This window comes from Hylaeus anthracinus, unplaced genomic scaffold (genome assembly GCF_026225885.1).
Source record: "Hylaeus anthracinus isolate JK02 unplaced genomic scaffold, UHH_iyHylAnth1.0_haploid 11980, whole genome shotgun sequence".
Classification (NCBI taxonomy): Eukaryota; Metazoa; Arthropoda; class Insecta; order Hymenoptera; family Colletidae; genus Hylaeus; species Hylaeus anthracinus.
In genome coordinates this window covers 125911-141983 of record NW_026534328.1, presented here as the reverse complement: position 1 = coordinate 141983, position 16073 = coordinate 125911, and the positions used below count along the sequence as shown (strand labels likewise).

The window sequence follows — 16073 nt, the reverse complement described above, 5'->3', positions numbered from 1 at the left end:
TAAAATTTGCGTTTTTCTTTCTTACCGATCACTGGTAATTACCGACCGGTGATGTCCCCCCTCTACCTTAACGACCGTAGGTAATAATTGTATCCTACCTTACTGACCGTAGGTAATAATTACCCCCCCATTACCACCACCACTCGTGCCCCTCGCCCGCCCTCGGTTCCCCTCCCCACACCTCCCCTCGCCCTCGGTTCCCCCTCCCCTGCTCGCCCCCTGGAGCCGCATGGCTTAGAACCCGCCTACCTTTACTACTTCAATCGAGCATCTATTGATCCGTTTGTTCCGCCGATCCCGATACTTCTTTAGTAATCAATCGGAAATTTTCCCAATCACGTCCCAAACGCGTCGAGGGTCTCCTCCATCGAGTCTTCGCTTAACGACACGCTCTTATCGGGTCCGAAATTATAGGCGGATCTCTGGACGGTTGTAACTCGCTGGCGACTTTAAAGATTGGCATTTTCGGCGGACATCGTGAAGATTTTCCGACAAATCCAGATCCACCCAGACACTTAGGATTGGTTGCGTATCCTGTGGAGGAAGCATCCAGGATATAAAGTCACAGAGTACCGCTTGAATACGGTAACGTATGGTACCGCTCCAGCTCCTTACCTAGCTCATGGGGTTCTTAGGCAGCTCGCCTACGATGAGGAAAACCAATTCCCCTTGGCCTCCCAGGTGCTACACGACAACACCTATGTAGATGACATACTGGCTGGCGCAGATGACGTCAAAGATGCCTGGAAAATACAAGGGGAATTGATTAATATCCTTGCCTCCGCTGGCTTCCCACTCACAAGGTGTTCCAGGATCCTGAGTTCCAGGTTCCTCTCTTGATGACGAAATCAAGGGTAGCTCCAATCAAGACGATCAGCATCCTCCGCCTGGAACTTTGTGGAGCTGTCCTACTGGTTCGTCTCTTGACAAGCCTGAAAAGGGGATTAGGATGGACCAACGTTTCGACACAATCTTGGTCCGACTCAACTGTGGTTCTGGCATGGATCAAAGTTCACCCGTCTCGGTGGAAGCCATTCGTCGCACACCGGGTGGCAGAAATCTAAAGCGAACCTGGGATCTGCTGGCACCATGTTGGGACCCACAAGAATCCGCTGATCTGGCCCCGAAGGGGATTTCAAGCCAGTACCTTCGCCACTCGGACCTTTGGTGGTCTGGACCGTCGTGGATCACCAATCCCCCGGATCAATGGCCAGTTTCTAGTGTCCCAGAACTACCGACACTTCTCCCTGAGGAACGTCAAGCCATTATCACGCTGACAATGACCACGAAAGAAGAAAATCACTACCTCAGGCGCTTTTCTAACCTAGATCATCTGGTACGAGTCACCGCGCAGATGAGACGATTCCAGGTTTGCGCTAGGAAACTAGCCACCTGCGTACCATAGTTTCTGACGACCCTCGAGCTTCGGGAGGCGCTCCTCATCGTCATACGGTTGAGCCAGCAGGACTCGTTTGCTAAGGAGCTGGAGAGACTTCAGCGAGGGGTCTCGGTTTCAACCTCGTCCTCTATAAAAACATTATGTCCTTTTTTAGATAAAGATGGCATTCTTCGAGTGGAAGAACGACTCAAAAACACTCACTTTGCCGAATCTCGTCGTCATCCAGCGATCATGAGCCGAACGTCCCATCTTGCGACCCTGATCATCAGAGATGGTCATCACAAAACGCTGCATGGAGGCGTGAACGCGACTACTGCCTCGATTCATCGAGCATTTTGGATACCCAGGTGTCGAGTCCGTGTCAAGCAGATTCTGCATGACCGCGTGCTCTGCGTCAGTCAGCGAGCCTTGACTGGACAGCAACGAATGGGTAATGATTACCAAAGCGGTGTATTTAGATGTAGTCATTGATTTAACTTCACCTGCATTTTTGGCTGCGTTCCACAGATTCACTGCGAGACGAGGACACTGCGCTCAGTTATTCAGCGACAATGCCACAACCTTCCGGGGAGCCCATGGTCTCCTCAGCCAGCTCTTTAAGGCATCCTCACAATTCTACAAGACAGTGGCGGAAGTCTTTGCAAACGAGGGGACGGAATGGACCTTTATACCTCCATATTCACCTCATATGGGAGGATTGTGGGAGGCTGCAGTGAAGTCGATGAAAACTCACCTCAAGAAGACCATCGGAAAAGCCACTTATGAGGAGATGGCTACACTTCCCTGCCGCATAGAAGCCTGCCTGAATTCCCGACCGTTGACGCCGCTCCTCGACGAACCTCGTGATCTGGAACCGTTAACTTCAGGTCACTTCCTAGTCGGCGACCGGTTGATTTCCCCTCCCGAACATCCCGCCGAGAATTGCACTATTCCACTTACCTCACGATGGAAAATGCTACACAATATGTTGTCTTATTTCTGGCACAGGTGGAGTCGTGAGATCATGCACCAGATGCAACCACGCACCAAATGACAGAGACAACGGGAGAATCTTCGCCCTGGCAGAATCGTGCTCGTCAAAGACGATTTTACACCGCCTACCCGTTGGCCGTTGGTGAAAATCGAGAGCATCCATCCGGGACTCGATGGACTGGTTCGCGTCGTCACATTGAAACGGGGATCACACACCTTCTACCGAGCCATCACGAAGCTGGTGCCACTCCCGGTTCAGCACGACGCGGAAAATTGAAACTTTCCCGACTACGGTTCTTCACGGCCTGTGGCACGCGGCCGTTACACCGAATACTACGACGTAGTATTAATGGCGTAGATCATTCATGACTGCTCTCTGTCACGTGATACACTAGCGCTTCGAGCGCTTGCATCGATTTCTGGACATCATACCTGTCTAAAAAAGTTCTTAACAAATGGAATCAGGAATGAACATCACCAAATCTAACTAAACTACACAAAATAAGAGATAATATATACTCGAACAACCCAGCGCTCTCCCTCTCAAGAAGGGAACAAATTGTTCTCACAAGACTAAGGATAGGTCACACAAAATTTACCCATCTGTACATAATATCCAAATCTGACAGACCGCGATGTGAAAATTGTAATTCAGCATTATCCATTAAACATATTTTGCTAAAATGTTCAATTAGTGAAAACATCAGAACCCAAGTAAAACTTCCTGTAGATATTCAACAATGTTTAAATGAAAGAAAACATGTAAAAGGAATAATAACTTATCTTGAGAAAATCAAAATAATTAAAGATATTTAGTATGTAATTAGTCTTAGGTAGTTTAAAATTTGTTAGACAGAAGAAAACCAAGTAATGTATGTGAAATAAAATGTAATGAGACATAAAATATAACAATGTATTGCAATGTGGTCGCTAATAGCTAAAAAGCTGATGCGACATTAAATAAATAAATTAAAAAAAAAAAATTTCTAGTTAATTGATATGAATACTCACCAGTTCTAGATATAATTGCTTAAAAGTATGAAATAATTTCTATTTCATTTATATTAAATGATATTGAATAATATATTAAATTTCCATTTTCTTTATATTAAACTATGTTAAATAACCTTTTCGTAGTCGCCGCAAAATGAAAAATTACTTACATTCAAAATGACCAAACTTGGTTTGACTTTCTGTCGGTGGGACAAAAATTACGCCCTTAAATTATTCCTATCATCATATCTACTTTAGACATCATATACATTAACATTATTCAATATCGTCACCTCCATCAAATAATATCCCAACCTATTCAGACGTTATTTTCATAGAGAGAGAGAGAGAGAGAGTATATAGGGTGAGTCTTATAACGTGACGACCTCAAATAAATCGTAAGGTATTTGTTGAACGACAAAATGTTTCAAACGAAAGGTGCATGGTATCTAGGGAGGCATACAGTGATGTAATCTGTTTTTCATTACCTTACTTTTTTATTGAGATATTAGGGTTACCTACAGTTTTTTAAATGCAATATCTAATATTTTTTTTCGAATTCGGATAAATTATCAAATTTTGCGTAAAAAAGTATTATATGAGTATTATATTCTATTACGAAATACACTTAGTCAACGTGATTCTTAGCACGATTTTATTCACGTCGGTAGGTCGTCTCTGTAAACAAGTTCCCTGTTAAATATTAATAATCATCAACGCGAAATGCCTATTTACTATCTCGGTAAGCATTAAAGTAAATAAGAGCTAAGATCTTGTACCAAGCTAAGTATCCTGATCGAAATCAGTCATCGCATTCTATCTTCTTAAGGCTTAGTCGAAGACTCAAAGAACATGGCAATTTTAATGTACAGACACGTAAGAAAAACATTTTGAATTGAGTAACCTCCTTCTTTTTGAAGTCGGTTAAAAAGGTATCACAAAGTTGTGAATAATGAAGGATGTCGTACTTCAACCTTAGCAGCTATTGCCCATAAATTTCTTTTATAAATATCTCAGTAATTTTTCTTTTGAAGTCCCACTCATATAATACTTTTTTACGCAAAATTTGATAATTTATCCGAATTCAAAAAAAAATATTAGATATTGCATTTAAAAAACTGTAGGTAACCCTAATATCTCAATAAAAAAGTAAAGTAATGAAAAACAGATTACAGCACTGTATGTCCCCTTAGATTTGCACGTAGATTTGGATTAGGCACCGGAGGGGAGTACTGGTGCACTCTCCGGTGTTCTTTAGGGCACATGGCACACAGGCCGGGTTCAAAGTCACACCGGCTTAAGCAAGAACCTTTGGCTCGGCGAGAACGCATTTCCTCGGTTAAAATTCTCTATCTCCCGTGTTTCGGGCCATATTTGGCTTTATTCTTCATCGTATCACCGTGAACGTGATGCCATAGGATTCTTGATGTTCTCCCGATTAAAATGATATCTTACGTCGCGTAAATCAAACTATTTTTAACGAAATAACTTTTCAATTATGCGATCAGATTTTTCATGTAATTTCGTTAACTATTGTCCGATTTACGCGATGTGAGATATTTTCATCGCAAAAACATCAGGAATCGATTGAAGTTGTTTTCGCAAAGTTCTGATAAAAATTGTGGATGTTGGTATTTTCATTTCTTAATGGCGGGTTTTTGGTGCGGGTCCTTCAGACCCCTCTGCGCGAGGGATTGACAGTTTCAAGTGGACCAGCGAACGCGTTCGCGGCGACCATTACAGCAGTGGGATCCCATCTTTAGAGAAGTGGTTTTCAATTGAAGTGGTCCGCTTCCAAGGTGCGATCAGCTTTACGACCCCCATTTTAGCGTTGATCGCCTAAAGCCTAAAAATACACATGTGACGGTAATTAAATGTTCAACGATCGATAGAAGTAGTCTAAAAATGGAACAAATCGATTAAGCAAATTCCCTTATTCTACATTATTAATTGTACAATGGCTAACATTAGATGAATCTACTAATTGTACTTCGTTCAAACTTTTTTAATGTGATTTTGGTTGAATAAGTTATGAGTTATGGGGAAACAATCCCTCCAGTATGAATTGTCTTGTGTTTTCAGAAATGGTTGAAGTTGAAAGGGACAGAGAACAAACATGAGAATAATTGTTGTTCAATAAGCGCCGAACAGACGAACAGAGGTGTCACAATAACATTTACGTTAAGAATAACATTCACTCGATTACATAACAGCGACAAATTTTAATTTACTTTCATATACCTGAGTATGTCCCATGTAATATAGATGTAAAAGGAGTGCGTGATTAAATTGGTGATAACAAGTACAATCTTTAACTTTAACAGTAAACAAAGCATTTGGTTCAAATACATTTGGCTCGGTTTAATTAGACGTTATTGAGATTCCCATAATAATCCGCGTCTGATGTTGTAATTATTTCATCATGCGTTTCTCAGTACTGTGTAATAGGAGAAGGATGCTTTTAAAATCTAAAATGCAAGCACTTACTTAATTGGTTGCTTTTAAAATAATCTCGTTATTCGACGAGAAAAATTCACCTGTTGAAAGCTATCCAAATTTAACGGAATGAAACCCCCGCATGATAATTCCGGGGGAATTATACATTTTCGCATCACCAATACGTACAACAACTGTGTCGCGTTGAACCCTTATACCAAAGCGCTTCACATCTACAATAATCCACATAATTGAATTAATTATATTCACGAACAGTTTACAACAATAAATGCTATATAAAAATGTTTTTCTTACATATTGCGGAAGACTTCTTCGTTAGAATTGATCACGAACTGCCCCATGATAGTTAGAAAAAGAACGTGAATTACCTGGGCCACTGCCAATACGACAAACGTGATAAAAGCTATTGACATTTCCAAAGTAGCTACCTTCGAGAATAAAATTCAGAATTTAATCATTCTTGTCGTAACACACTGAAATATCGAAATAGATATTTGCTAACTTGCCTGTAGCAAAGTGATCGAAAATGCCATGATGGTCAATCCCATTAGATAGAAAAGACATTTTTCGTGACAGGCTTCAACTTTCTCTATATATCTATTCCAATGTTGTAAGAAACGAAACAAACATCGGTGAGTAATTACTTCATAATTCTTTAACGTTTACTGTATTCCGTTTATTTTACTAGCTAACATTCAATTCTACTTTGCTTGTGTTAAATGTTCTCAGCACTATAATTCAAAAACAAATTTTCCGGAAGAAAACCAGAAAGGAAGCTTTAGAATCGCTTCAAATTGGTGTGAAAGTTTTAATAAAAATTAACTTTCCAGAAATTCGCATGTGTTCCCTAAAGTGTCATATTTCTTAGATAAAATAGAACTGATATGTCTTACATGTACTAACTTAGCAGCCCTGTTATGGGCATCGATGGATCGGCAAACGTTAGCATACTGTATATCCCTCAGAACGCGAGCGTCTTTCGTATGATAATTATATGTATCATCCACCGCGTGTTTGAAACGATGCCTGTAATATATTGATGCCAATATCAGGTAAATGATTTGTTATGATACTTTTACAAAAGTATAGCAATGTCTTCTCACAATGAATGATATAAGAAATTGAATTATGGGACACTATTGTAAACAAAAAGGAACACCAAACTCAATTTAAGGAAAAATTTTAAACGTTAATATTTAGACAATTTTCTTTAAAAAATTTCCAACGCGTATATTAAATACAATGCTTACCCACTTATCATTAGTAAAGCGCAAGCATGATGTACAGTACACATCAAATTCGAATCACAGCCGATAAATACGCATGGGAGTAACATCGCCGATAGTAACATGTGTCCTATGATGAAAAAATAATATTTCTCTTTGTCTACGAAGTAATAGGCAGGATATATCAACAGACGATCTCGCGATTCGTTTAAAGGTATAACGATATCCAAGATGAACGGTACAGTTGGCGTAATGGAAAAGAAGAACGAGGAGATACATATATTCGCTAGAAAGAAAGGAAGATCAATATGAAGACACAATAAACTATAACAACAATCATTGCAGATAATATTTTTAACAAAGTGCAATTGTAAACACAGTATATAAAAGATATTGATTCAAAACCATCAAAGCATAACAATGATAATTCAAGTTTCACAGAATATAAAATTTTGGGTTAACAAAGTCACAATTAATGTTATTAACTACTACCTCTGTAAAAAAATGTGAAAAATGCTGCCCTTGAGCTATAAGCGTCCAAAATAGCTACCTCTTCTTCCGGCCTTTCCAATCGTATACTATATTGTCTAGGAAATCCTGTAGCTATGATTTTAACGATGTTAATAATTAATTGGAAGCATCCCAGTTACTTTCTCACCTTATGCTCGTTCAAGACATAGTTGCAGTGCCTTGTAAGTGTACTCAAACTCAATATGAGAAAAGGAGTTTAACCCGAAAATGTGTCGATACTATACAATACGACCACCTTTGCTATCTGCAGTTTGAAGAAGTATCATAATATTAATCAAAGATAGCAAAATATCTACCTTCGTGAAGCTTTACTCACTGATGTAAAATAGTTTGTATACAAACAATAATAAAATAATTTTTGGAAAAAAATATTAAAATTGCACTAAAAAGTATGAAACAATTTCTAGTTAATTGATATGAATACTCATCAGTTCTAGATATAATTGCTTAAAAGTATGAAATAATTTCTATTTCATTTCTATTAAATGATATTGAATAATATTGTTGCACCGGGGGGTTGAAGCACGAGAAATTATTTTAATTAAATATAAAGTTTATTAACAAACTATAACTTTTAAACAATTTAAAGATAATATAACGATAATCTTGGAGACTTGTAACGAAACGTCTTCTCTCTTTGGGTTCTCGAATCGCTCTCTACTATTTTAAAAGTTTGCCGCTTCCTGGCAACCGGAAGCGCGGGAACTCGTTTCCACATCTTTACATCATCGCAACATATTCACACCGTCGTGACGATGTAACTCGGAACTCTAGTGGGGCATCTTCATACCGTCGCAATAATATATTAAATTATGATAAATAACCTTTCCGTAGTCGGCGCAATATCAAAAATTTGTAATTTCTGCTTGAGTTAGTTTTTGGTGAAGGCGGCAATATTGAATGCTGTTAATGTATACATGTATTCTGTCTACGTGAAAGTCCAGGTCGGTCCCCTGAGGTTGTTCATGGCAATATACTTCTCCAGAAAAAGAGGACCCAAAGCAAAACTCCTTACAATTGTTCAAGAATAGAGTTTTACGTGGTTTCCGAGTACTTGACTCGATGAAATGTAACAATGGAGAGGACTTGTCATACTATTCTTTTTCTTGGTCGACCGTGTGAGGGTTCGATAGAATAAAAAATCCTACCAGTGGTCACTGGTACTAATAATCAGTTATTAGGCACCCGTTTGTCGTTTCACAAATCCATCACCTCCTAGTGGGTGCAGGTATGCCCGTATAGCCAAGGTAATGTCCTATGGAACGCTCAGCCAGACAATAAATGTCTACGTGAAAGTATTGTCTGTGAGGGTCTTATGTATTTGTTTTGCCGATGCGGGGGGGGGGGCCCCAATAGTGCATACAGGTAATGTATATACTATCTACTCGAAAATACTGTCTGAGTAGGTTTGGGGCATTCTTTTTCGCGAAGCCTGGGGGTGAAAAAACTGGTTACTGCAAATGTATATACTCTCTCTATGAAAATAACGTCTGGGTAGGTTGGGATAGTATTTGATGGAGGTGACGATATTGAATAATGTTAATGTATATGATGTCTAAAGTAGATATGATGATAGGAATAATTTAAGGGCGTAATTTTTGTCCCACCGACAGAAAGTCAAACCAAGTTTGGTCATTTTGAATGTAAGTAATTTTTCATTTTGCGGCGACTACGAAAAGGTTATTTAACATAGTTTAATATAAAGAAAATGGAAATTTAATATATTATTCAATATCATTTAATATAAATGAAATAGAAATTATTTCATACTTTTTAGTGTAATTTTAATATTTTGTCGAAGTCGGTTATATTTTATTTCCAAAAATTATTTTATTTCACTCTTTTTAGTAGCAATCTATAACTAACCAGGTTTCATGCAATAACAATAGTTATGAGCAATATACAGGATGACCCAAAAACGTTGGAGGTCCTTGAAAGGGGTTGTTCCGGAGCGGGTGTTTGTGTGTGTGTGTGTGGGGGGGGGGGCGCGATTTGAAACAATTTTTCCTTAGCGAAAATGGTGTTCGAGGCTTCGTTACGGAGATATACCAGAAAATCGTGCTCTGATTCAACATTTTTGGGACCGCCTGTATAGTTGGAAATGGGATTATCAGGAATGCATGTGCAACTAAATGTGAAAGGATTGATTGCGTTTGGTAAATTCCTTGTCGAGCTACATCAGAGCATAGCAATTTTGCACCAACAATGTTTTAAAACAATGAAAGTGTCCATAAATTTTTGCAAAAATTTTGTGACAATAACAATAGTTATAAACAATAAGAAAAATCATTTTTGCAACGTGATCACCTCGAAAACGAGTCCGGCAGAAAAATGTAAAGGGTTTCATCGATTTCATCGAATTCAGGCCGAACATTCGTGAAATAGTACGATTTTCGATAAAAAGGCCAATAAAGTGGTAAAAACTGGAAGTATGTCAAATGTCTTTTTAAGCTTTTAAGAGGCAACGAAGGCCTACCAGTTGCAAGCAGATTCAATCCGTTTGGTCAATCCGTTTCGGAATAAAAAGCAATACAAAATTTTTCGGTTTTTTGCAAGAAAAACGGATAAAAAATGAGAAATCCCATAATTTCTTGGTAATAGGACCACCCTGGAGACATGCTTTACAAGATGCAACAGATTTCATTCCGATCGGTCATGCCGTCTGGACGTAATCGAGTAACATACATAAAAAAATATATATATAAATAAAAATCTACATGTCGAATTGACTAACCTCCTCCTTTTCGAAATCGGTTAAAAACGAATATTTTATGATACCGTATATAGATGTGAAACATAAAAAACAACGCATAAACCGGACATTGACTACCATGAGGGTCCAAAATCAGAATACAAATACACTGAGGGACGATATTGACGTATATATTATTTTTTTTTTATTTTTTGTGTAACTCGATTATGCCGAGATGGCTTGACCAATCGGAATGAAACTTGTTGCATCTTGTAGAGCATGTCTTCCTATGTGGTCCCATTATCAAAAAATTTGGGGATTTCTCTTTTTTTACCCGTTTTTTTCGTAAAAAACCGAAAAATTTTGTATTGCTTCTTATTATTCCGAAACGCATTGATCAATCGGATTGAATCTTCTCGCATCTGGTGGGGCATTGTTGCCTCTTAAAAGCTTAAAACGACATTTGACCTACTTCCATTTTTCACCACTTTATTGCACTTTTTATCGCAAAATTGTGCTATATCACGTATGTTTGACCTGAATTAATCGATGAAATCCTTTACATTTTGATGTCGGCCAGGGTTTCGAGTTGATCACTTTGCAAAAATGATTTTTCTTATTGTTTATAATTATTGTTATTGCAAAATTCCAATTTTTTTATGAAACTATGCGAGGAATTAACCGATTGGCGGTGGAGCCTTCCGCATTTCATGATACATGAATTCGTGATGTTCCAATTTGCAAAAATTTATGGACACTTTCATTGTTTTAAAACATCCTTTCACATTTAGTTGCACATGTATTCCTGATAATCTCATTTGCAACTATACAGGGTGTCCCACAAATGTTGGATGTCCTTGAATGGTGTGTTTCGGGGGGTGATTTGGAACAATTTTTTCTTAGCAAAAATGTCGTTCGAGGCTTCGTTAAGAAGATATTGACAGAATCAGTGGAGCGACTGCGATAGCGTTGGATCCGCAGGCGCTTCTCCGGCATACGCGCGCTTTGATTGGTCGTGAGTTTCTGTTTCTGGAATATCTCCTTAACGAAGCCTCGAACTCCATTTTCGCTAATGAAAAACTGTTGCAAATTACCCCCCCCCCCCACCCCACACACACACCCGCCCCGAAACAACCCCTTTCAAGGACCTCCAACGGTTTTGGGTCATCCTGTATATTGCTCATAACTATTGTTATTGCATGAAACCTGGTTAGTTATAGATTGCTACTAAAAAGAGTGAAATAAAATAATTTTTGGAAATAAAATATAACCGACTTCGACAAAATATTAAAATTACACTAAAAAGTATGAAATAATTTCTATTTCATTTATATTAAATGATATTGAATAATATATTAAATTTCCATTTTCTTTATATTAAACTATGTTAAATAACCTTTTCGTAGTCGCCGCTAAATGAAAAATTACTTACATTCAAAATGACCAAACTTGGTTTGACTTTCTGTCGGTGGGACAAAAATTACGCCCTTAAATTATTACTATTATCATATCTACTTTAGACTAGACATCACATACATTAACACTTTTCACCATCAGCGCCTCCCCCAAAAAGTATCCCAAATCTACTCAGACAGTACTTTCACGTAGATATTTATTGTCTGGCTGAGCTTTCCATAAGACTGTACCTCGGCTATACGGGCATACCTGCACCCACTAGGAGGTGATGGATTTATAAAACGACAAACGGGCGCCTAATAACTCATTATTAGTACCAGCGACAACTGGTGAGGGTTTTCCTATCGAACCCTCACACGGTCGACCAAGAAAAAGAATAATATGACAAGTCCTCTCCATTGTTACATTTCATCGAGGCAAGTACTCGGAAACCACGTAAAACTCTATTCTTGAGCAATTGTAAGGAGTTTTGCTTTGGATCCTCTTTTTCTGGAGAAGTATATTGCCATGAACAACCTCAGGGGACCGACCTGGACTTTCACGTAGACAGAATACATGTATACATTAACAGCATTCAACATTGCCGCCTTCACCAAAAACTAACTCAAGCAGGAATTAACAATTTTTATTTTTGTGGCGACTACGAAAAGTTTATTTAACCTAATTTAATATAAAGGAAATAAACATTTAATTTATTATTAAATATCATTTGTTGTGCCCTCAGGCGATTTTTAAAGGATTTTGGTTTCGGAGCGTTCAAAGAATTGGAATTCACCGGTGTTCGATGATGAGTCGAAGAATCGTAACTCCAGCGATGTACTCTCAACAATGACTTTATTCAAAATGTGCTCAGAACTCTCTTTTGCAAAGTGTTATCGTTTTTACAGCCTTCGTTGGCAATCGGGCATGGCCGTATATGATCACGATGCTGGGCGCGAGTGCTGCTAACTTGCAGTCCTCGCGTCAAAGTATGTCGCCGATTTCGGACATTCTTAACCGGACATAGGCGGGTCGTTACCCGATTAGCGATGGTCGATCATATGTTGCAATATTCGTGTGTCAGAGAACAACAAATTTAATATAAATGAAATAGAAATTATTTTATACTTTTTAGTGCAATTTTAATATTTTTTCGAAGTCGGTTATATTTTTTTTCCAAAAATAATGTTATCAAAACGTCATAATTATGGGAGTGTTCAACCGAATTTCGTGAAACTTCATCAAGAGAAGTTTTCAAGTATCCTCTGGGTGTGTACAAAGTTGCATTTGCGAGAGTTGATGCGAAGGGGTTAGTTCACCCTCATAAAGTGGGGGTACAGAAAACGCCACTTCTGAAGGGGCCAGGTGTGACAGAAGGGGTTGAAAAAATCAAAACGACCTTTGAGGATAGTCTCCTTAATGTCTTCTACAAAATCCACCCCCTGAAATCCCTCTCGGACAAATCCACCCCCCAAAACCCATCACCCCTTCTAAAATCCACAATTTTTGAACGACAGTCCCCAATTTAGGCTCAATGCATTCCCTGGAATCCCCTGATCCAGGATATGCTAACATCAACGGCATTCCCCCGCATAGGCACCGCTTTGTAGCCGCGGAGTAGCTCACCGCGGAGTAGCTCACCACTTTTCAACCCTCTTCGTGAAGGGGCACTTCGACACATCGGAAGGTGATAATATTCACCATGTTTGTTGTCGGTATGCTACGTAGGGTTACTCGTTCATCCTGCAGACGGACCTAAACTTGGGGAGGTTTTTTTCCAAAAAAACAACGTTTTCTTTTGTTAATACTGTCTACGCCGGAAAGAAACATCAAAACTGTGTTTGGCCCGATGTCTCGGACCCTATGACATGCTTGGAACGCGTCGCGGTAACGTTTCAACCCCTACGCCTGGGGATGGACAACCCCTAACTTTGGGCCATCCCCGGTCAGCTCCAGTGGCAGCTTTCGGAACAGGATCTTTTCGGCATTGATCCTTAGCATACTGACAACAAACATGGTGAATTTTATCATCCTCTGATGTGTGGAAGTGACCCTTCACGAAGAGGGTTGAAAAATGGTGAGCTATTCCGCCCCCAAACTGGGTGCCTATGGGGCGCATGGCGTTGATGTTGGCATTTTCTGAATCAGGGGATTCCAGGGAATGCATTGAGCCTATATTGGCGACTGTCGTTCAAAAATTATGGATTATAGAGGGGGTGGGAGGTTGTGGCAGGTGGGTTTGTCCGAGCGGGATTCCAGGGGCTGCATTTAGTAGAAGGCATTAAGGAGAGTCTCAAAGGATTTTTTGATTTTTTCAACCCCTTTAGAAGTGGCGTTTTCTGCAGCCCCACTTTACGGGGATGAATTAATCCCTTCGCATCAACCCCCGCAAATGCAACTTTGTACACGCCCAGAGCATACTTCATAAGAAGAAATACAAAATTTGTCGGTTTTTTGGTACAAAATATCGCGGTAACGGGACCAATCGGGGAACATGCTCTACACAATGCAAGAGGTTTCATCCCGATCGGTCAAACCGTGTGGGCGTACGGAGTTGAGTAACCTCTTCCTTTTCGAAGTCGGTTAAAAACTACTGCTGACGAAGTTTCACGAAAATGAGTAGAAAACTCCCAAACGACACAGATTGCATAGTTACGATGTTTTGAAAAAGTGTCCTCTCAATTTCGTCCCTTAGTGTAGTACTATAGTACTACAGAAATACAGTAGTGTCCATCAAGTTGAGACGAAGGTATTCTCACCACTTTTTGAAACTACTCAGCCTGATCAAGTTCAACGTTAACTTTGATCAGGGAGAAACAGTATCTCTGTGTCAAAGGTTACAATTGAATTATCAAAACTGAAAAGTAGAAATTTCCTACTCATTTTCCCAATTTTCTACTCACTCTAACAGTTGTTCAATATCCATTACCGCTTTGTATTTCCTTCCCCAAGATTGACCTAGCTAGAAGCCTAGCGAACATTACTCCTTTGCAGCACATAACAGCCGATTGAATTTCGATTTCCTTGTCTACCAAGTTGTAACGACACAATACCGCCTAAGTCTCAACGTAAGAGACATTACTGTATTTCATTTATAAACGTAAAAATTACACCTTCGCTTTTGAACTGGATCAACTTGAAACATAATACAATAATCGACACAGATTGCAACGTTTCCAAGGCTCTTTGCACGCACAAGTAGTAGTGTAATTATTCGTACCTGCGTTACAATTGCTGTTAACGTCCAAATAGTTGTGAGAAATCGCAGCAAATTTTTCAAAAATCGATTCTGATAAGGCCACACGTCGGTGAATTGGCCAAAAAATTTATTAATTTTCAAATACCGAGCTTTCACCTCCCACTCGTCCATGGTAACATAAAAGCATCGATCACTCTAAAAGACCCACTGAACGTGAAGTCCTCAACCGTGAAAGCAGACGAAATAATGTCCCCTCCACTTACTGGCCACCTGCTGCTTTTCCTTCGATGTACTTTCTCGGTTATTGAATTATTCTGTAGCCGCTGTGATACCTCCATTACTGCAACTACATCGGCAATATACGGTTAAGTATATCGTAGACATAATCCGTACAATTCCTTGCTTAAAACCAAGCTATTTATGATTCTTTTTTGCCGACGATTACTTTACGAGATACTTTTGCAAATGGATCACATTAGTTTAATATTACCCTTCGCTGGCTGTCATTCAGCGGGACTATGGCACGCGCAAGAAGATCAGGACCTAATAGTAAGCTATTGAAGTCATTCAACGAAGTGCATTCTAAAAGAATCAACTAGGTATCTGTACGAATCTTCTCGGGTGACTGTCATTAATCCGCTGGTTGATAACGAGAAGAACTATTTTTTCTTCTTAGGAAGGTATAAGTTGTCTCTTCCATACATTATATGAGAAAGTACGTATCTATTACCATGCACGTCACACTATACAAACCCAAACAAGCACTACAAGTGACAACAAAATTCATATCGCACCATACCTTCGTCTAAACCAAGAACTCCCTACATAATCTTAAGACTAGATACATGTATAAAAGATCACGTTGCAATGAAATAAAGTTACTGAGTTTTACCTAATAATAGAGTATTAGGGTTATTCTTAACTTCCGTCTTCATACTAACATATTCAATAAATAAAATCCGCAAAATCATTCGTCGATAGTTAATGTATTTTATAAGTCGTGTTTTTAACCGTCGTCGACAAGGAAGAGGTTACTCAATTCGACATGTATGTTTTTTTTACTTTTAAAGTATGTTTACCAATTACGCCGCCTCCACAGAGGAGTATTTGGTCCGAAAAACCGGACAAAAATCAATTTCATAAATTTTGCGTAAACCGTAAACTTTTTATTATTTGTGGATGTTAATTATGTGAGGAACAATTTACTAA

The 16073-nt window shown here is 39.0% G+C and overlaps 1 pseudogene; it reads right to left on the bottom strand.

Annotated features, from left to right (window-relative positions):
* Positions 1-5526: 5526 nt before the first annotated feature.
* Positions 5527-15042, bottom strand: LOC128897164 (uncharacterized; annotated as a pseudogene).
* Positions 15043-16073: the final 1031 nt, after the last annotated feature.